Source organism: Vespa velutina, chromosome 5 (genome assembly GCF_912470025.1).
Source record: "Vespa velutina chromosome 5, iVesVel2.1, whole genome shotgun sequence".
Taxonomy (NCBI): domain Eukaryota; kingdom Metazoa; phylum Arthropoda; class Insecta; order Hymenoptera; family Vespidae; genus Vespa; species Vespa velutina.
In genome coordinates, this window is record NC_062192.1 from 3272082 (window position 1) to 3292830 (window position 20749).

Sequence of the window (20749 nt, forward strand, 5' to 3'; positions counted from 1 at the left end):
AACAATAAAATGCTTTTATAATACTTTGTTATGTGATACAGCGGCTCGTTATGTCGGCTTACGTGTATTACGACCGCCCTTTACTGCCTTAAGTTCTGCCTCTGGTCCAGTTTACGACGATGGAAACGAAGTATCCTCTTGTCGATACTCTTGTCTTTCGTTCTGTCCCACTCTATATCTCGCTCTCGTATATCTCTTACCCTATTTCTATATTTGTATCTTTTATATTTAGAAACTTCATACCTTTCTATTTTGATACTTCTGATTTTGCCTCTTGTTCATTTCGTTTATCTAATATCGTAAAAAAAAGAAATTATAAGAACGTTCGAATTTAATTTTAATTAATCGATTCTTCATTATCTCAATTTTTTTTTTCTTTCTTTTATTAAAAGAAAAGATAGCACGTTTTTACCGTAATCGGTAATGACCCGGACAACTTCGTCCTATAATTTTTTAATTAATATTTAGAGAAGCGTGGCCGAACAATGGATTATTGAGATTTAAAGGAAACCGCATGAATAAGCGATTATGCGAAGAAAAAAGTCTCTCCCGAGCGGTGAACGACTAAATATTTCATCGAGTCAATTCACGACCCCTTTCGCGTTTCTCTCTCTCTATCTCTCTCTTTCTTTCTCTTTCTCTCTCTCTCTCTCTCTCTCTCTCTCTCTCTCTCTCTCTCTCTCTCTCTCTCTCTCTCTCTCTCTCTTTCTCTCTCGGATCAATTAGACGACGTGAAAGTAGACGCCGACGATAATCGTCTGAAAGTATAAGTAAGCCCAGGGAAGGAAGTTTGCGTCGAGCGAAGGGGAGAAAATAGTGTCTGTAGCTTTCGTCGTCGTCGTCGTCGTCGTCGTCGTCGTCGTCGTCGTCGTCGTCGTTGTCGATACTTTTATTCCCTCGGCAAGGGATTATCATTCGCAAGGAGGTCTTCTTTCGGGTTATACTCTCACGATGAAAAAAGAAGGAAAAAAAGAAAAAGAAATGCTGCTCGAAGCGAACGATTTGTTTTCTCATCATAAGAAGGTAAGATGAATTTTGTTCTCTATCAATTTCTATTTGTGTCTCGATCTTTCCTTCAAATTGTAACAAGTCTTTTCCGTTTGATTGAAACGGCTTATCTTCGTGATTATTATGAATCGTAGATAAGGGTCTTTAAAATGTCCTTTGTAAAATCAAACACTCAAGAAAGTTCTTGTTGACTGATACGAATTTCTTATTTAATTTTCTTTCGAACGAAAGATGTTATGCTTCTCGTTATGCTTCACGTAAAAAAAAAAAAAAAGAAAGAAAAAAGAAAAAAAATTTTGAAATGTTTCTCTATTAGATATTCGAGTGACTGAATATACTATACTCTTTATTCTTTATGTAAACGTTCTTCACTCTCGTATTGCCATACGAGAAATGCTTTTTGCACGCAACTTTCGCAAAACAGTAAACGACATAATAATATTGACAAAAGTAGAAAGTATTCATAGGCGCATGCTTTGGTATGTATAATTTTATGAGAGATAGACTGAGAGAGAATCACGCGGTAACCCGAAGCACGCACACTCATGGAGTATGCTTATGTTGTCATCGTCGTTATCGTTCTCCTTCATCATCGTAACGTAGAAACATTTTTTTCTCGTTTTTCTCCATTTTATCACTGTCGCTCATTCATTCTCACATTCATTGATCCATAATTCAAACATAACGACAAAAACTTTCGATTCTTTCGATTTTGATGGATATCAACCCAGGTTAGCTACTGAAAAGGAAAAAAAGGAAAAGATCGAGATAGTAAGAGAGAAAGAAAAAGAAAGAGAGAGAGAGAGAGAGTCTATAAACTCGTAATTTTTGGAACATTTACATGAATCCATAGATCGTTTCTTATCCAGAATCAGGAAGAACTAGACCCATATAGACTTCAAACTGAATTGTCTGATATGATGGTGATCATTAAAGATGAAAAAGAGAAAGAGAGAGAAAGAGGGAGATGGAGAGAGAGAGAGAGAGAGAGAGAGAGAGAGAGAGAGAAACAGAAACGAATCAATTAATATATCATTTCCTGTTTCCACGAAACAATGACGCGTGTTTGGGAAGGGCGGAATACATTGTTCCACACCTTTCGTACCTATACATTCCTGGGAGCCACTCAAGCTCGAGCTGTCCTCCCATTCTGATCAACGCTATTACCTATCCTCTCTCACCCGGCCTTTTCCTCATATCCTCCCAGTTACGACTCACATCCTGGATCGGTTCCTGGCGTTAGACGACTACGACTACGACGATGACGATGGCGACGTGTCGACGACGCTAACGTGTCGATATAGGGCCGCGTAAAACCATACGGATACGTGATTGTAACAAAACAACGGACATCCGGACAACAGACAGTCGCACAGGTATCGTTCCTCATCCCCTCCCTCTTTCTCTTTCTTTCTCTCTTACACATTTCTCCTACCAACAATATTTTTTCCTTCTCCTTCCCCTTTCTCTACCATCAACCTGACCCTTTCTCCTTTGTCTTTCGATCTCTCCCACTCTCTTCCGATCTTTCAACATGCACATCGATGCTTTTCGATATCCATCGCACTCTTTCTCCCTTTTCTCTCCGACACACGGAAGAACGGAAGGAAGGACGGACGCGTTTCCTCTACGAACGTGGAAGCTTCCAGTTAAGTCTACTCGCTCCGTCGAACTCATCGGTCCCTTGACCATTTCCCCACTCTCTTTATCTCTCTTTTACTCTCTTTCTTTCTTTCCCTCTTTCTCTCTTTTTCTCTTTCTCTCTTTCTCTCTTCTACGCTTCGTGTATTGGTCTCTATAAGGCCTATCGATCTTCATCTCGACCAAAAATCGAAAAGAAATGTTATTCAAATCTTTTCCCTCGCTTTTTTTTTCTCCCTTCGTTTCGTTTACCTTTTTCTTTTTCTCTTTGTTTTCTTATTCATTTTCATTTTCATTTTCATCCAATCATTTTTATATTTAATTCTTTTGTTTGATAATTTTGTTCATCTTTTCTTCCTTTTCTCATGATCATCTTTCAATTTTTGTTTGAACGAAATGCAAAACATATTAATGTATTTTTTGTTCCTTCCTTTTTCCTTTTTTTTTTATTTCTGGACATGCACGCTACGCTTTCTAGCTACAACCTATTTTACCCCCCACTTCTCTCTCTCTCTCTCTCTCTCTATCTTTCTCTATCTCTCTTCCTCCGTTCTGTCGCGAAACACGATACACAAGGCTCGCGTTATTTTAAAGTTAGTCAGTTCGCTTAATGCAGCGAAGTAATTTTATATGGCCGGTCGAGTGAAAAATTCGAGCCGTACCAGGGCGAATCGGCTATTTTCGTTCGCTTTTTATTCGCGTCTACGAAGAGAGTTGTATGCGTGCATACATGTAGGTGTGTGTGCATATAGCACGTGCGCGCACGCGTGTGCGTTTGCGTCGTCGTACGACGCACCCTTGTAACCATTTTTCCCTAGGTATAGGAACGGAAGAAGCGAGAGCTCATTTCCTCTGCGTGAAAGTGGAAGCTTCCAGTAAGGATACCTGGTCCAGTGGACACGCGCTTCCTGTCTCTATTTGTCGCGCTTCGAAGCACCTACGTGACGCGCAAACAAAAAAGAAAAAAAAAAAAAATTATATTGTTTTTAAAGAGACCGAAGGGAAAGAGAGATGATGTATAGACTTGTTCGTAGGAAGCGTGTCCTGCTGAGTTTCCTATTCTAACATGCATACCACGCAATCGTAGAAGCGTGAGCGAGTATTCGTTTCATCAGCAGATTACCTTTCTCGGTGCATAATTGTTATAGAAATGTATTATATTATATACTGGATTTTATAATAAGCACGTTTTTCTCCCTCCCACACCATCCCCCTTTCTCTCTCTCTCTCTCTCTCTCTCTCTCTTTTTCTCTCTCTTTTTATATATAAATAAATGTTATATAAAATCTAAAAGATCTAAAATATAACAAAATCTTATTAACACAATCTGTTGTAATATTATTATATATGCGCGTATATATTGTATCTATGAAGTTTCAATGTAAATAATAAAAATGTAATAGATAAGAATATTGAATAAACCATATTGATTTATAAAAAATCGGAACAATCGAAATGTATTAAAAAGTTGTCTTACAAGGAGAAAGGGTCTCACGAGTATACTTAACGCAAGAAGGAGCAGATCTCGGGACACTTGATTCAACGTTTCTCATGTCTTTACGCGAGTACGACACGATGTACCTAAGTAGGAATGCTTCACTCGGGGAAATTGAAAAGAAAGAATGAAAGAAAGAAAGAAAGAAAGAAAGAAAGAAAGAAAGGAAGGAAGGAAGGAAGGAAAGAAGGAAGGCATGAAGGAATGAGGCGAAGATGGCTAATAAAGTTGCCGGACCGTAAGAAAGAGAGAAATAGAGAACGAGAAAGAGATGGATAGTAAGGGTTGGGGGTGTCGGAAGACGCGCCTCGTGCGCGAAGAAAGGGACAATCGTCACTTCGCACCACTCGAGCATATTACGTCGTTTTCTTTCGCACTCTCTCCTCCTTTCTTCCCTTTCAAGCACGGCCGTCGTCACTCGGCCCTCCGGCCGGAAAGGAGCTAAAAAAGAAAAGCAAGAAGAGAGAAAGAAAGAAAAAGCAAGAGAGAGAGAGAGAGAGAGAGAGAGAGAAAGAGAAAAAGAGAGAGAGAGAGAAAGAGAGAAAGAGAAAGAGAGGAAAGAAAAGAGGGAAGAAGAGGTAAAATGCATGCCTTCTCGACGCATTCAACGAAAGCCGTCGCTTTCTTGAATTCCTGAAGGCATATAGCACGTTCTATCCCCCCTCCTCCCACTACCACCCCCTATCTTCAACCCCGAAAGCACGACGGTTGCCATCAACCTCCTTTTCTCTCACTCTCTTGGCGAAAGAGTGCACCCGGAACTCGCGTGTCATCCGCGTCTCCGACGAGTGCCTCGACGCGCGCTCGGTTACTTTTGTCCGTTTCTTTTCCTTTTTTTTTCGTGCACGGCCTTTTTCTTCAGGGATCGCGCGGAGGCGAAGGAATGAGGCGTCTAAGGAGAAGCGAGGGAGAAGAGGACATTGAAAAGGCCTCATCCTCTTTCCTCGAGCCTCCTCCGACTCGTTCTTTTTCTCTCTCTCTCTCTCTCTTTTTCTTTCTCTTTCTTTCTTTCTTTCTTTATTTCTCTTTCTCTCTCTCTCTCTTTCTCTCTCTCTTTCTCTCTCTCTCTCTCTCTCTCTCTCTCTCTCTTATCGTCGCAAGTAGCTCGAGCAGTGGTTGATGGTGATGGCAGGGGGTGGAGGGTGTGGGTGGCAAAAGACGCGGAACGAGGTAGCGCGCCGGAGGGAGGGAGAGAACGTTTTCTCGCCATTGTCCAACGCGCATCAAGAACAAGAAAAGCTCTTCTGATGACGAGTACGAGTGTACCGTCGACATTACCCCTCTTCTTACTCCTTTCTACCTCTTTTCACCATCTCTTTTTCCATCCCTTCCCTTTTCTTCTCTTTCTACGTACGACGTAAGTAGCACGACGACGACGACGACGACGACGACGACGACGACGACGACGACGTGCCGCCACTATCATGGTACGTCGCTCTGATTTCTCTAAGTAGCACTCCGCCGATGGAGGACGAATTTCTCCTCCTCCTCCTCCTCCTCCTCCTCCTCCTCCTCCTTCTCCTCCTTCTTTTCGTTTTCCATACAGTGTACTTACTACCGAGTAAATTTCTTTTTGCATCGGAGACGAGCACGACGGAACGAACGGCTTGTTTGAACCTAAAGAAGAAAAAAGTACATAGAGAGGAAAAGAAACCGTTTGCTCTTAGCATTTCAGTCGTAATACAAGTCTTGCATTACGAGTTGAGATTACACAAGAGATGTGAGCGAATGAAAGAGACGGCGATATAAAAGAATGTTTATTTTTTTTCCCCACCCCCCTTGGTACAGTTAAAGAAACTCAACAATTGCTAACCTATACAAACGAAATACACGAATTACTACGCTCTTTATTTTTCTTTTTCTCACCTGAATCTTTCGCAATGTTCTCATTTTCTTGCATGGAAATGCAAATGCAAAAGACGAAAGATTGAAGAATGTTATTTTGTTTTTTCATATCATTTTCATAAATTTTCTAATAAAAGATATAACGTCTTATATTTTTCAAGTTCACGTCTACTCTAATTCGTTAAAAGAAAAAAAAAAAAAAAAAAAAGGAGAAAATCTATAAAAGTATATACAAATAATAGAAAAGAAGATTCTGCATTGCTTTAGAATTCTCTTGAGTAAAAGCGATTGTTTCTTTCGAAGATAACGCAAGGAATGGAAACGTCTCCTCGTTTTTCCTCGACGGAGAACAGAAGAATGGAACCGTTCGGTGAGCGATGATTAAGAGTGGAAGTAGGTCAAAGACGTTGAAAAAGTCGACTCGCGAGGAGTCGTACCATCTATATGCGTAGATGTACTCTACTAAGAAAAAAAAAGAGAGAGTGAAAGAGTGAGAAAGAGAGAAAGAGAAAGAGAGAGAAGAAAAAGAGAAAGAGAGAGAGAGAAAGAGAAAGAGAGAGAGAAAGAGAGAGAGAAAGAAAGAGGGAGAGAGAGAGAAGGAAAGAAAAGAAAAAAAATTTAAGACGATGCAAGTGAGACACAATGCAAGACGAGAATAGTATAGGGAATACTAGCCGGTCTATGTGTAATCTTGAAAGCTCGTCGCCATCGTCGTTAGGACGAAGGGATTATCATAGCGTAGGTACGCTAGAGGCAAGGGTGCACCCTACCCGTGACTGCATCTTGTGGTAAAGTGGCGTAAGAATAAGGTTTATGTCGCTCTCAAATGTTGTAGACGATGCCTCGCTGCTCGAGGATTCGCCTTCGAGTCTTCTCCTTCAGAACGAAGGACGGATATGGAGCTCTGGAAGGTGAAGGAGGAAGAAGAAGAGAAAGAGAAGGAGGAGAAGGAAGAGGAGAAGAAGGAGGAGGAGAACGACGATGTCGACGACGTTGGGCTGGTAAGCACTCTCACAAGCGATGACTCCACTTGAGCTTCAACCAGCCGCTACGGAGAACGCACAAGGAACATTGGAGTGTCACCGGTGTATCCACCTTACAAGGGGTGCTCAAATCCCTGAGGAAGAAGAAAATCACACGTAGTAAATGTACCTTCCGATCGTCTTAATCATTACAGTGTTGTCTTTCTTATCTTAAATCGTCTAATCGACGAAAAGATATGTTTTTTCTTCAACGCGTTAAACGCAATTCCTCTTGGCTCGTGGATCGACACGACTGATGAAGAAAGAAAAAGAAGAAAAAAAAAAAAAGGGAAAAGGAAAGGACGAGAGTTGGTATAAGGAAAGAGGGCAGACGAGAAGGATAAGGAAAGAAAATACGAAGGGTGAGCCGGCTCGACACAGGCACGTATTGAGCGGCCGAGTTTTCGGAATCTTCCCTCCGTACTCCACCCTTCAGGAGTATTGCTTGAGGAGCCTCGAGTGCGCCGAGGGTGCGTGCATTGTACGTCGCCCATCTTATATGCACCACCCACCCGAACGCCACCCCCGAACGAACGTCGAGGCTACATCCCCCTCCACCAACCCCGTCCACCTTATACTTGCACTCTTTGTTCTCTTTTCCCGATCCCCCTCGTCCTGACCCTCTCTTTCTCGTTCTGATTCTCTCTAGCTTACCGTGGCCCTCGTCCTGGCCCTCGTCCTCTTCCAATTCCTCCTCAGTATACACGCTCGTACGATTTCGCACCCCTTCGCCGTCTATACGTCTACGACGACGACGACGACGACGACGACGACGACGACGACGACGACGGCGACAAGAAGAAGGGAGGAAGAGATGAACCGAGGGAGTCGCCGTCGATCCTCGAGAACGAGAAAGACTCTTTAACGGTCTCCGGGTGCTAAGGGTGCCGCGAGGATGTTTTTAAGGAAGGCTCTTCCGAGCAAGCATGCAAGAAACTCGATCGATAATCACATTCGAACCAGTAGGCTCGAGCTAGTTCCTGCTCTTTCGAACACTTTTTCTATCTCTCTTTTTCTCTCTTCCTTTCTCTTCCTTTCTTTTCTGTTCCACTAGAAACGGCTTTGACCTCGATGCGAAAGTAGTACTATGGCAGAGTAATAACGCCGAGGAAGGATTCCTTCAAAAGATCATCCGGCCCGATTTGAGAAAGAAGGCACAGCAAGAAATCTGTGAGAGAAAGATAGATATAGAAGATCTCCACTGTGTGGAACGTTACCGTGATTAAGAGTAGTAATGAAAGAAATCTGCAACGCAAGAAGAGTTCCTCCACCGCGCTGTCCTGAGCCCGGGCTCTCGCCTTGGTCCCTGGTGCCAGTGAAAAATGAAATCTTTGTTCTCCGAGGCCGCCGGCTGTAGAGTCGACGGAGGCGTAGGTTGGTAGGTGAAAAAGCGGGGTAAAACTCGGCTGATGTTCCAAGCTTTCGAGGATACGAGAGAAAGAAAGAGAGAGAGAGAGAGAGAGAGAGAGAGAGAGAGAGAGAAAGGGAGATGGAGGTAGGGAAGGTGGAGCAGTAATCGGAATAGATAGAGACTTTCCTAGAGACAGGCCAAGGAGAATGGGCCATTCATGCACGGGAACCGAGTGACTTCGTAGTTGGAGAACCGCGGGATTGTAATACGTCTCCGGCACCGTCGTGGAGATTACGTCCCTGTGTCCCGCGGGGCTGCAATATCTTGCATCTCCCTCCCTCGGGGTCCAACCTCCTCCTTTTTCTCCGCCTCTATCTTCTCCCTACTACTCCTTCTCTCATCATCCATCTCCGATTTCTTCTCTTTCAGACTCTGTTCTTCGTATTCTTTTCCCTCATCTCCACCTTCTCCTCCTCGTAGTCTAGAGAGAAAAAAAAGGAGGAAGAGAGAGGAAGAAAATCCGGGAGTACTGGAGACATTCGAAGGATGGTAGAATAAGAGTAAGAGAGAGAGAGAGACAGAGAGAGAGAGAGAGAGAGAGACAAAGACAGAGATAGAAAAAGACAGGGAAAGAAAGAGAGAGAGAGAGAGAGAGAGAGAGAGAGAGAGAGTAAAAGGGAGAAGAGAAGCGGGAAAAACTGCATCCGCTCAGAGTCACATCCGCGAACCCCCATCGGGTCTTAAGAAATCAATTAAACGAAGAGAGCTTGCCACTAGAGGGAGGATGACGAAAAGAAAAAGAAAGAGAGAGAGAGAGAGAGAGAGAGAGAGAGAGAGAGAGAAAGAGTTAGGGATGGAGACGAACCGTTTCGTCAAGTGGATGAAGCGGGGAAAGACGAAAAGACAGACGGCGAAAGACGGAACTCGCAGTAATCAGAGGATCTTCTGAATATGTGTAGCATTTCTGTGTTTTCATGTACGTGCGTGTATGTATTGAATTCTCTTGCCTCCTTCCAATTTTCTTTTCTGTTCCATTTTCTCCCTTTTTTCGTCTACCTATCTATTTCCCTCCTTATCGTTCTTCTTTACCTTTAACTACCAGACCATCCTATTTCTTCTCATTTTTCGTTCGAGATCCGCGATTCGTTAAGTGCATCGAGATTTATGTTAAAATGAAAATCCAGCAATTTTTGTCGATTAAAAGTAGATGTCCGTTACAATGGATAAGGAGTTTGGTCCGGGAATAACAAGGCATATAATCTCTGACTAGTTCCGGCCGGCTAACTGATCGACAAGAATAATTTTCCTTCGTCTTCAAATGACGAGCCTATCTGAAGCAATGCGGGCGATTCCAAAGAGTGGAAAGAAGATATAGATAGGAGGGATGAAGATAGAAAAAGATCGAGAGAAAGACAAAGAAAGAGAGAGAGAGAGAGAGAGAGAGAGAGAGAGAGGGGCCAGTAGAAATAACCGAGTAAAATATCGCGAGAGGATCGAAGGAGTTGGCGAGGCCGGGAGAGAAAGACGAGAACCGCGGTCGGAGGGTGGTGAAGGGAGGCAAGGCGGAGGAAAAGGGATAAAAAGTAAGGGGTTGCCCACCCTAACCAACCACGTCTAGTAAGAAGCATTGGAATCGATATCATTGCAACGTGGGCTCCTCCATCCAGTCTACTCCACCCCCTCCACCCCCTTTCCTCTTCTTCCACCTCCTCCTCCTTCTCCACCTCCACCACCTCCTTCACCACCACTCCCATCTTCTCCCTTTTCGTTTCCTGCTCCGCAACAGCGCTCGTCATCAAGCCGACTCTTAACTCTTTCCTTCTCTGTCCTTCTTATACTGCTTCTCGGCTGCTGGCTGAGGTCGTCGAGTCGGCAGCCGACTCCTCAGAACTCCTGTCTCTCTCTCTCTCTCTCACTCTCTCTCTCTCTCTCTCTCTCTCTCTCTCTCTTTCTCTTTTTCTTTCTCTTTTTCTTTCTCTTTTTCTTTCTCTTTCGCTCTTATCTACTCACGTTCCGATCGTCTTCTCTTTCTCTTTGCGTTACTTCTAATCGAGAATTCGTTTGTTTCTCGCTCTTAACAAGTACGCCAAGATGATCCGCTTCAACGTTTTTCCTTGAGTGCTTTATTTTCGTCGTACAGGAGGTTTCCCGTTATATCTATCCGATATCGACGAATCTCCACTTAGATGGAAATTACGATTGCTCGAAGAAACGTATTCTTTATCTTTTCCTTTCTTTCCATCCATCTCATCTTCGTCGATGCAATTATGATTACTTTATAATCTTATCGTTATTTAGATTCTCTTTGTCTTGAACATTTCACCGTGAATTAATTGGCGAACCGTTGCTCGACATACTACTAGAAATTTAGCTGGACGTTTAATTTGCAAAGCTTTTTTTTTTCTCTTTCTCTCTCTCTCTCTCTCTCTCTCTCTCACAACCATAGACGAATCAACGGTATTAATGAAATTCGATAAAACGAGCACAGTTCGACTACTGCAAAAAGAGAGAGATGAGAGCAAAAGAGAGATCTGAAAAGCGAACGTCTCTCTCTCTCTCTCTCTCTCTCTCTCTCTCTCGCTCGCTCGCTCGAAGAGCGCACGCATCGAATCGAGACGAAGTTCGGAGACTCGCAAGCGGTCTGCGAACGAACGAACGAGCGAACGATTCGTCGAAATCACCCCATCGAAACTCCATTCGACTGAAGGACGATACGCTTTAAGTCATGTTCGCAAGGAAGGCAAAGTATGGAGAGTTGAGACGGCGAAGGGCGTCGGGGGGAGGGAGAGGAGGTGGAGGAGGACGTAGAGGGGGGAAGAGTGGGAGGCAGAAGGCGGGGGGAAGAGTGGGGAGGTAGAGAAGGAGAAATAAGCGGAAGGATTCGAGAGAGGGAAAAAAGACTGGAACCCTTCTTTTCGCTCGCATTTTTTACGAGTGCCCGAGCCAGCGACGTGGCTAAGTAGGATGAAATTCGGTTTGAACGAACGAAGAAGGTTAAAGCACCCATAAATCTGAGACGAGGTTAAGCTTGGTATTCTGTCGTACTGGGTAATTAAGAAGTGCGCTAAGAGAAACTTAGGTATGATTGTTTCTCGAGGAAAAAAGACGTACTGGTTAACATTTTGAAAGGAGATGAAAATCTTCAAAGATTCCTCGTGGTTATATATATATGTATATATATATATTTTTTTTTTTCTTTCTTTCTTTCTTTCTTTCTTTCTTCCTTTCTTTCTTTTCTCTTTTTTAGAAAAACGATTTGACCAACAAATATAAGTTCCTTCTTCCATGATGAAAAAGCAGAAAACAGTCAGTGGAATCGGCAATCGATAAGCCCGATTCCATGAAAGAAAGACAAAGAACGAGAGATAGATAGATAGATAGATAGAGATGGAGAGAAAGAGAGAGAGAGAGAAAGAGAGAGAGAGAGAGAGAGAAAGAGAGAGAAAGAGAGGAATGGTCGAAGGGTCAGGATAGACGAGTCGAAAGTACGTCAATGCGTACGAGCACATTGAAGGCTATGTTCGAGATACCTTTCGGCAGATTCTACCGGTACGTAGATAGCACGTATTCGCGTTACCACACACGTTTTCCGTGTCCGAAAAACGGTAAAAGCTTGACGACGTGGAGAACACGTTGGTGGCAGATAGATAGTCGAGGAAGAGGCAGAGGAGAGATAGAGGAGGATGAAATGGATAAAAAGGAGGAGTAAAGGGGGAAGTAGCGAATGGAGAGCGCGGGACGTTTAAAGAGAACTTTTTCTACACGGCAATTTGGCAAACCTCATGTGTGCGCGAACGCCGTTTTCGAGGACCTTCGAAACTTATATCCATACCGCGTCAAGCACACTTTTATTTCTCTCGTCGAACTACGACGTGCGTGTCCCTGTCCTTCCCTTTCTCTCCTCTTTATCTCTGTCTCTCTTACAGATCTCTTTTATTGTGAGATCATCTTTATTAGATTCCGCATCTGTGCTAAAGCTCTCTACCTCGTAACTTTATTAGGTATAATACTCTATTCATTTTATTTCACTTTTTCTTTTTTAAATATCTTTCATTCTTATAGACTGTTTTACTTTATCTCATTAAATTATTTCGAATTATACGAATACGAACATTTTACATCCTCAACAATAGGAGTGTACGTTAATTATTTTGTGCACTCTAAATAAATGACATTATTCTCGTATTATCTTCTTACTATTCTTTTTCAGGAAATATACGTATTTTGTAAAAGACAAAAATTTATCAACAATCGGTATTCTCTTTTATTGTTATCAAAAAATTTTAAAGAATGAGGAGAGAAGAGAAAAAAAGCCAAGAAAGAAGATTTTCACTCGAATGACATGTGCGCCGCAACGTTTGCGGAAGCGTTCTTATCGTATGCGTTAAAGAAAACGGGAGGTAAACCGGGAATCCATGACGGCGGAACAAGATAATAAAATTCAAATAGAGAAATAAATAAGCAGTGGGATCCCTCCTTTAAGGATCTTTACTTCGAGGGAGACCTCGCTCGCTGCCTTTGGAATCATATCCTCTCTCTTTCTCTCTCTCTCTCTCTCTCTCTCTCTCTCTTTCTCTTTCTCAATCTGCCCCTTCTGGTACGCCTTAGTTGCTCGGTGCAACCCTTATTTCAAAAGAGATGTCAGTGATCCGAGATATCCTACGTAGGGAAACATTTTTTTCCTATTGATGTCGAATCGATAGTTTTTTATTTCTCAATATTGTGAAAATTTATCATTAAATGATGAGCAATAAGATGTACGAATATATATATATATTTACTAAATAAACTTTACGTATATCTTAATACAGAAACAAGAACAAGATGATTTGGAATTTCTAAAGATATCCAAATATAAACAAGGTTCTTTTTCCAAAGAAGATCTGATAATTTGGGACGACCAATCGAATATTATTTTTCCATCTTTTTCATAACGCAAAAGTCGACTCTCAGGCTGGGTTGCGTGGATCCTGGAAAGCGGGTGAAAAGGAAAGCAGTGAATCGCGCGCGTTACGTAATATTATGCGAACCGTGAAGCGCGAGGTTCGAATGGCTCGGCACTACGTATATGTATTCCTAAAGCTTATCAAAGCTTGCATGTGTTCCATTCGGGCGTTCGCACGCACGGCCCACACCCCATTCGAACCACGTGAACCCACGGTTCGTGTATCTTCCAAAGCCCTGGTCTTACCCTCTCTACCTCTCTCTCTCTCTCTCTCTCTCTCTCTCTCTCTCTTTCTCTCTCTCTCTCTTTACACATACACATACTATATATACACTTTTGTCCTACCCTCCTTCCCTCTTATCCGTGTGTAATTTAAACTTTACCTCCGACAGGAAGCCGAAAACCGCATTAAGATTTTTTAAGGTTATGCGAGAAAGCTCGTACTTAGGCCACGAATTTGTTCGAATTGTTCTATCATTTTAATATACAAGCAAGTATCATAGATTTTGTCAACTGATCGAGAAAAGAAGCTATCGGATATTCTGATAAATTTTCGTTATATCAATTAGTCATTCTTTCTTCGAAGAAAGAAAACACGTATCTTCGAGATATTTAAAATATTTTGTAAAAATGGTGACACGTATACATATCCTGATCAACGATATTAGCACGTAATTAAGCGCTTATTTAGAATCCTCGCAGAGACGAAGCCCGATTGCCCACTGCTTTTACCCTCATATAGTATTTTCCATAGTAGAATACGACTATCTTTCTCTCTCTCTCTCTCTCTCTCTCTCTCTCTCTCCCTCTTCCTCTTCCTCTCTCTCTCTCTCTCTCCCTTTTCTCTTTTAGCTCTTCGCTACTACAAGCCCGCCTTAACCCAACCTACCCCAAACCCGTACAAGGGAAGTTTCAACTCCAATTTGCCATTTCGTGACTGCAGCGAATCTTGCATTTTTCTTTCCCGAACAAACGTCTATCATTCTATCACGAATCGCGAAACTTTTGTTCCCGTGTCTCATCCTACCTTCCGGCTTTGCGTGGAATGGCCTCTATAGTCGGACGTTTCCTTTCGAGCTCGTAAGATAGTAGTCTATGGATTGCCTCGAGCATCGAGAAGTCGAATTCTTCGAGCGAATTTTCGAGTTTACACATTATCCTAAACGAACGATGAAAAATAAAACGAAACCAACTCCTTGGCAAATCGACAATTGTTCATCTATCGGTGATCGATCTCTTAAAACGAGTTCTCCGGCGAGGACAACGCATTCACGGCCGATTTGGAGCCGATGACTCGAAATCCATTGCATCCCAAACTTGAATCATCGAACGGCACTCAGCCGGAGGAAAGCCGGGAAATAAATATGTGGAAGCGAGGAGTGAACAAACGATCGGCCGATTGTAGCCTCGAGCGAGCTTTCGAGAGATATACCGAGAGCGAGCGAGGGCAGAAGATGGACAGAGAAAAAGGGAGACATTGAGAGAGAGAGAGAGAGAGAGAGAGAGAGAGAGAAAGAGAGAGGGAGAGAGAGAGAGATTGGGGGAGAGGGAAGGAGGATGGGAGGGAGGGTGAGAGATAGGGAGAGGGAGAGGAAGAAAGACACAAGAGGGCAAAAGGGTGAGGATGGAAAGGGCGAAGGCCGGGGAGGTGGAGGAGTGGCACGAGACTCCTATTTGGTCGTTAGCCAGTTGGCTAATTTCCAGTAGATATCATGAAAGCGGAGTCCACACGAGGGCGGTCGGTAGAAGTAGGCACAGGGGTGGCTCTGGTCATTCGATGATCCACTCTGCCGGCGTCGGGCCGCAGTCATCGCTTTTCAATGATTTTTACTCCCTTTTCCGTCTATTCAATGACCACCCACTAGTAGCTCGTTCACCCTGCATCACTAGCAACAGCAGCAGCAGCAACAGCAGCAGTAGCAGCGGTAGCAGCAGCAGCAGCAGCAGCAGCAGCAGCAACTAGCAAAGCGCCAGGCTTTTCGATGATTCTCCTGTTACTGCCTACGCTGTCGTGCAAGCTTTCCAACGTAAGCCCTCGATTGGGGTAGGTTAGGCAGGGATGGAGTTGCCCGTCCATCTCTCCCTTTCTCCGTCTATCTCTTTCTCTTTTTCTCTCTTTCGTTCTCTTTTACCGCGTATTCGTACGAGTGTGCCTGGGTGTACTGCTCCTCCTCCCTACTTTTCTCTTATATTTCTCTCTTTTTTTTTTCTCATTTCTTCTCTCTCTCTCTCTCTCTTTCTCTCTCTTCCTCTCTTTCTCTCTCTCTTTTTCGTCCTCTTTTTCTCCCTTACTATCTGCCCACGATAGAAATTGGTCTTCAAACGATAAATCGTAGGATCCAGAGTAGTCGACGATGAGCGTCGCCTAAGCGTAACGATTCTCGGCCATTCAAAAAGATTGATACTCTACACTTGCAGGTTTCATGACGCGAGGATTCGCATCGTGGTCTACTTTTTTTCTTTTTCTTTTTTTCATTTTTTTTTTTTTTTTTTTTTCTTTTTTTTTTTCGTTAGGACGATATGTTGAAAATGAAAGGAGGCGGGAGAATGGTCATTGTTTTGAAAAATAGTATTCTTACGAACGACCCAAGCGAATGTATAGAAAATTCGTTCAAAGAAGAAACGGAAGACAGAGAACAAGGAGAAGCAAGGGAAGGTGGGAGAAGCTGGTTTTACCGGAAAATCGAAGAATCCACCTTTTTCTCTATAGAAGTCGGTGCATAACGATGATGGTATACGGGTCTCCCTACCATCCGGAGGGTCCACGTAGACGCGCAAAAGATTCGTGTCTATTGAGGAAGGTTCTTCCGCGAACGAGTGAGATGGAGAAAGCGAAAAAAAAAGAGAGGGAAAAGAGTGCAAGTTACGCTCCCGAGAAGAAGAAGAAGCAATAGCTCGGCAACGACGACGACGACGACGACGACGACGACGACGACGACGACGACGACGACGACAACGTCGTCGAAGGGATGGGTAGAAAGGCTTACCAGAGAATGGTGGATGAAGAAAGCTGACGGATCTGGAGCGCAAAGTGCGAGGAATATTTACGAGTCGCGTTTACCGTCACTTCAATAGACACGACGAATAGAAGTAGAGAGAAAGAGAAAGCCTGCGAAAGAGTGATAGAAAGAGAGAGAGAGAGAGAGAGAGAGAGAGAGAGAGAGAGAGAGAGAGAAAGAGAGAGAAAGACAGAAAGAAACAGAGAAAGAGAGAGAGAGAGAGAGAGAGAGAGAGAGGGTGTACGTATCAAGGGGGTGTACGGATCGACGAGGTGGGGTTGGACCACTAACGGTACTTTCGCGGCAGCTCGCGGCGCCACGCTGATAAAATTTTGTCCACTGTCTACGTTGATTCAAGATCGCCTAACGTGTCTTCATACGGACGACACTTGTTTGGCCGCGCTTAGAAACCCGTATCCATTGTAAGGATTTCTTAATGACGGAAGAAATTCTATCATACACGCATCCGTTTAGGACGCCTCGGTGAGCGGGGGGGTGGCCTGTTTTGTCTCCGGGGGTGTGAAACCTAAGGATCGACTCGAGAGACGACGGGGCCGAGCCGGGTAGATCATTAACGCGGCACGACGACGTGTCATTGGCGTTGAACTTCTCTGGTTCGAGCACGGAAACCGTCCTCCACCTCCTCTACCTCCTTTTCCTCCACCTCCAACCTACACTTATATCCCCACCTACTCTCAGAGTTGCCGACCACGTTCGAACTTAAAAGCTCGTGATCGGTTCGGTATACACGCGACAAATCTTTTTGCGATTCGATCACGACTTCCTCTTGTTCGATATAATCCTTGTTTAAGATTATTAAGATTTCTTTATTTTCTAATGCACGATTCTTATTCAATGATATTTGATGTAGACCTATCGACAAATTCTTCTTGCGTACTTTAAAAATGACTGATATCGAAATACAGATCGATATCATGTTATCGAATGTATCTGCGGCATTGAACTTTATGATGAACGATAAGTACGCAATTATATAATTACGCGATCGTTCGGTGCTCGAATAATGGACGAGAGAGATAAAGAGAGAAAGAGAAAGAGAAAGAGAAAGAGAGGCAGAGATAATTTGTCGTGATAATTTATCAGCTGCGGTTGATATATTGCCTGGGAATTCATCGCTGAATACGATGAAACGATTTATTTTCGTGTTGTCCATTATAACACCGAAATATTATAATTTAAACGTAAATAAACATTCGACGGCGAAGGATAGAAAGGGAGAAAGAACAAAAATGGTTTTCATCATTCGCTTACGATCATTTTCATTCATTGATTTAATACCAATGAACGACGAAAGATTATCGATCCTTACCTTCTCAGTCGATTATCTCCGATCCTTTTCTCACGGTGTTTGCCCTAAACTCGAGATCGATATCGACGAAGAGGAGACAAGAAATGCGAATTTCTCTTGAAGCGTTCTCCTCAAATCCGACGATCGATTGATGATCGCAATCGATGGCGCCGAAAATGTACCACGCATGATAGAAGAATGTTCCCTGATAATATAAAGGGATTAAATTAGAATCTAATTTTCGCGAGATGATCAGACGCAGGCGAGTGTAAAAACGCGAGTCGCGATTCTCCCGAAACCGTGAAAAGAGGGCAGAGCCGAGCGACGCGAGAGCGTTATACGTAAAATCATCCACCGTCATCGATTCCCTCCCATGGTCCACCCTTTGTAGGGTGGTAGGTAGGGTGGGTGCTGGCGGGGGTGGTTTTCCGGACGTCGGTGCTCGCCCTCCTCTCTCCCTTTCGACCTCCCTCTTGCTCTCTCTCTCTCTCTCTTTCTCTCTCTCGCGGCCGCCACCCCAGAGGTCATCAAACACCCGACGTCAGCCTGGGTAGAAGCGGCGAATGGGCTTCGAACCGGCCATTTTTTGTCTGGCCAGTCAGTGAGACCCAGGGATCAGTGAATGTGTCCGCGGGGGGTGAAAGAGGGTGAGGGTGAGGAGGAGGTGAGGAGGCGGAAGAGGAGGCTGCCGGATGGCAAGAGGTGGAGGAGGAGGAGGAGGAGGCCGCGAGGTGGCTGATGGTTGCAGGGCCGAGTGCAAGGGTGAGTGAAGGGGTGAGTGTGCAGCAACCATCGATCAGCCTCGAGGCTGGACCGCGCAATGATTTTTACCCCTTTGTCCCACCCTACCCCCCTTGGTTGCCCCACGGGCCACCGTCAGCTATAGTTAAGCGCCGCGCGCACCGTACGCGTGCACACGAGCACGCGCGCGCGCGCGCATGCATTGTCGGCACACGCGTGCTAACATCGGCGCATCTACATTTATGTGTACCTGTCTATGTACGTGAGTACGTACGTAGCTACCTACCTACCTATGTGCATCTATAACTTTTTCTCTTCGTCTCTCTCGTTCTCCATATTAGCATCACTCTCTCTCTCTCTCTCTCTCTCTCTCTCTCTCTCTCTCTCTTTCTCTTTCTCTCCCTCTCTCTCTCTCTCTCTCTCTTTCTCTCTTTCTCTTCCCCTTTCTCTTCTACCCTCTTTCTGTCTCTTTCTCTCATTCTCTCTTTCTCTCGCTCTCACACACATTCTCTATCTCTTTCCCTTCGTTCTCTCGTAGGTTCTGGTACCACGGAAACGCGTCTCCTCTTTCTCTTTCTCGCTCGAAAGCTGGCAGAGGCCGCCTGGCCACGCCCTCCACCCTCAACGTGTAGCACCTCCTTTCCCTCTTTCATCCCGCGGCCACCGTCCACCCCCCTTTTCCTCCTCCTCTTCCTCCTCCTTTTCGCCCACCACCATCGGCAGCCTGACGTCCGTGCGAGCCCGGACCGGCCAGCGCACGCTTTTTTGCATTATCTCGTTTTCGCAAAAATATGCGGACGCTAATTCGCGGGGCTAATTCGTCTCCTGTCATCTACCCTTCTTCTCGTCCGCGTCGCTCGTCCTATGTCCTACGTCCTATTCGTACCGGTCTCATTACCAATATTCGCGACTGTTTTTCCAGTCTGTCTCTATCTCTCTAGCTCTCTCTCTCTCTCTCTCTCTCTCTCTCTCTCTCTCTCTCTCTTTCTCTCTTTTTCTATCTTACTTTTTTTTTTTGAAGCTTAGAGCGTAAGGCTTATAGATTTTTTTATTTTTTTCATCGTCAAATTCAATCTCAATTTATCGAAGCTCGATAAATCGATAAACTTGTTGCGTCTTATTTCTTTCAAGTTCTTCTTCCAAAATTCAATCAAATTTAAATCGAAAATTAATCAAAGTATATTCAATGTCATTGTTAAATCATTATCAAATGACGCATCTTATATCGCTCATAGAAGAATAAGAATTTTGATTCTAATGATATCACGTGTGAGTTAATTACAGTTGATCATTATTTTCTATACGAAAGCAAATTCATCAAACAAACACGCGATAACGTGGCACAAAGTTATAGAAATGTTATAGGTATCTCATATTTTCGTAACGTCATTATTCTTTCATATGTAATAAAAGATGCGGTTTTTTTTTCTTTTTCGTTCCATGTTAATTTGCAACTCAAATTATAGTGATGATGATGATGATGATGATGATAATGATGATGATGATGATGATGATGATGCTGATGCTGATGCTGATGATGATGATGATGATGATGATATAATAATAATAATAATAATAATAATAATAATAATAATAATAATAATAATAATAATAATAATAATAATAATAATAATAATTACTGTGTCGAAGGTTCGATTATCTAGACTGCAAATGATTTTTCATTGCTGTTTTAAAATTCTCTCTTTCTCTCTTTCTCTCTGTTTATTTCCCCAATAATATCCAATCTATCTTTCTTTCTTTTTATTTACTTCTCTCTTTCTCTCTCTCTCTCTCTCTCTCTCTCTCTCTCTTTCTTTTCCTCTTTCTCTCTTTCTCTTTCCCACCTTTATACACATGCATGCATATACATGCATATCTATAGTGAAACGAGCAAGTTTCATCTTCACCTATCTATCTACCTTCCTCTCTCTCTCTCTCTCTCTTTCTCTGTGTAGAAAAAAGGTACGATGCATAAGAAAAGAAAGAATAAGAAAGAACTAGAGTGTGAGATAGGGAGTTTGGAAATATGCGAGAACGTGACATCTGTCATTCTTTCACATGGCCGGCTCGAGTCCTCGATCGCGGAAAAAGATTATTTTATACGGAATGCTCGGTAAGCTTGTGTGTTTATATATATATATATATATATATATATATATATATATATATATATATTACACAAATTTCACACATGCACATGCACATACATATAATCATTATCTTTTTCACATGTCCCTGTAAAACTTTCGAGATCTATTTGGCTACTACAAGAAAAAAATAAAATAAACGATAAATTTATTTTATACCGATAAGATATTATCGGTTCAATGAAATTATCAAGATCGCGTATGTACAAGTATCAATTATTTCATATTATATATATATATATATTA

The 20749-nt window shown here is 43.1% G+C and overlaps 1 protein-coding gene across 4 annotated transcripts in view; it reads right to left on the minus strand.

Moving 5' to 3' along the window:
• The window catches only part of LOC124949488 (uncharacterized protein DDB_G0286105-like), an 88769-nt gene that overhangs the window by 14712 nt on the left and 53308 nt on the right, over positions 1-20749 (minus strand). The window contains exon 4 of one of the 4 annotated variants that reach the window (XM_047494589.1): positions 5700-5761. The exons of the other annotated variants lie outside the window; for them this stretch is intronic. The gene's annotated coding sequence lies outside the window, so the exon portion shown is untranslated. The remainder of the gene's footprint in view (positions 1-5699; positions 5762-20749) is intronic. 4 annotated transcript variants of the gene reach the window in all.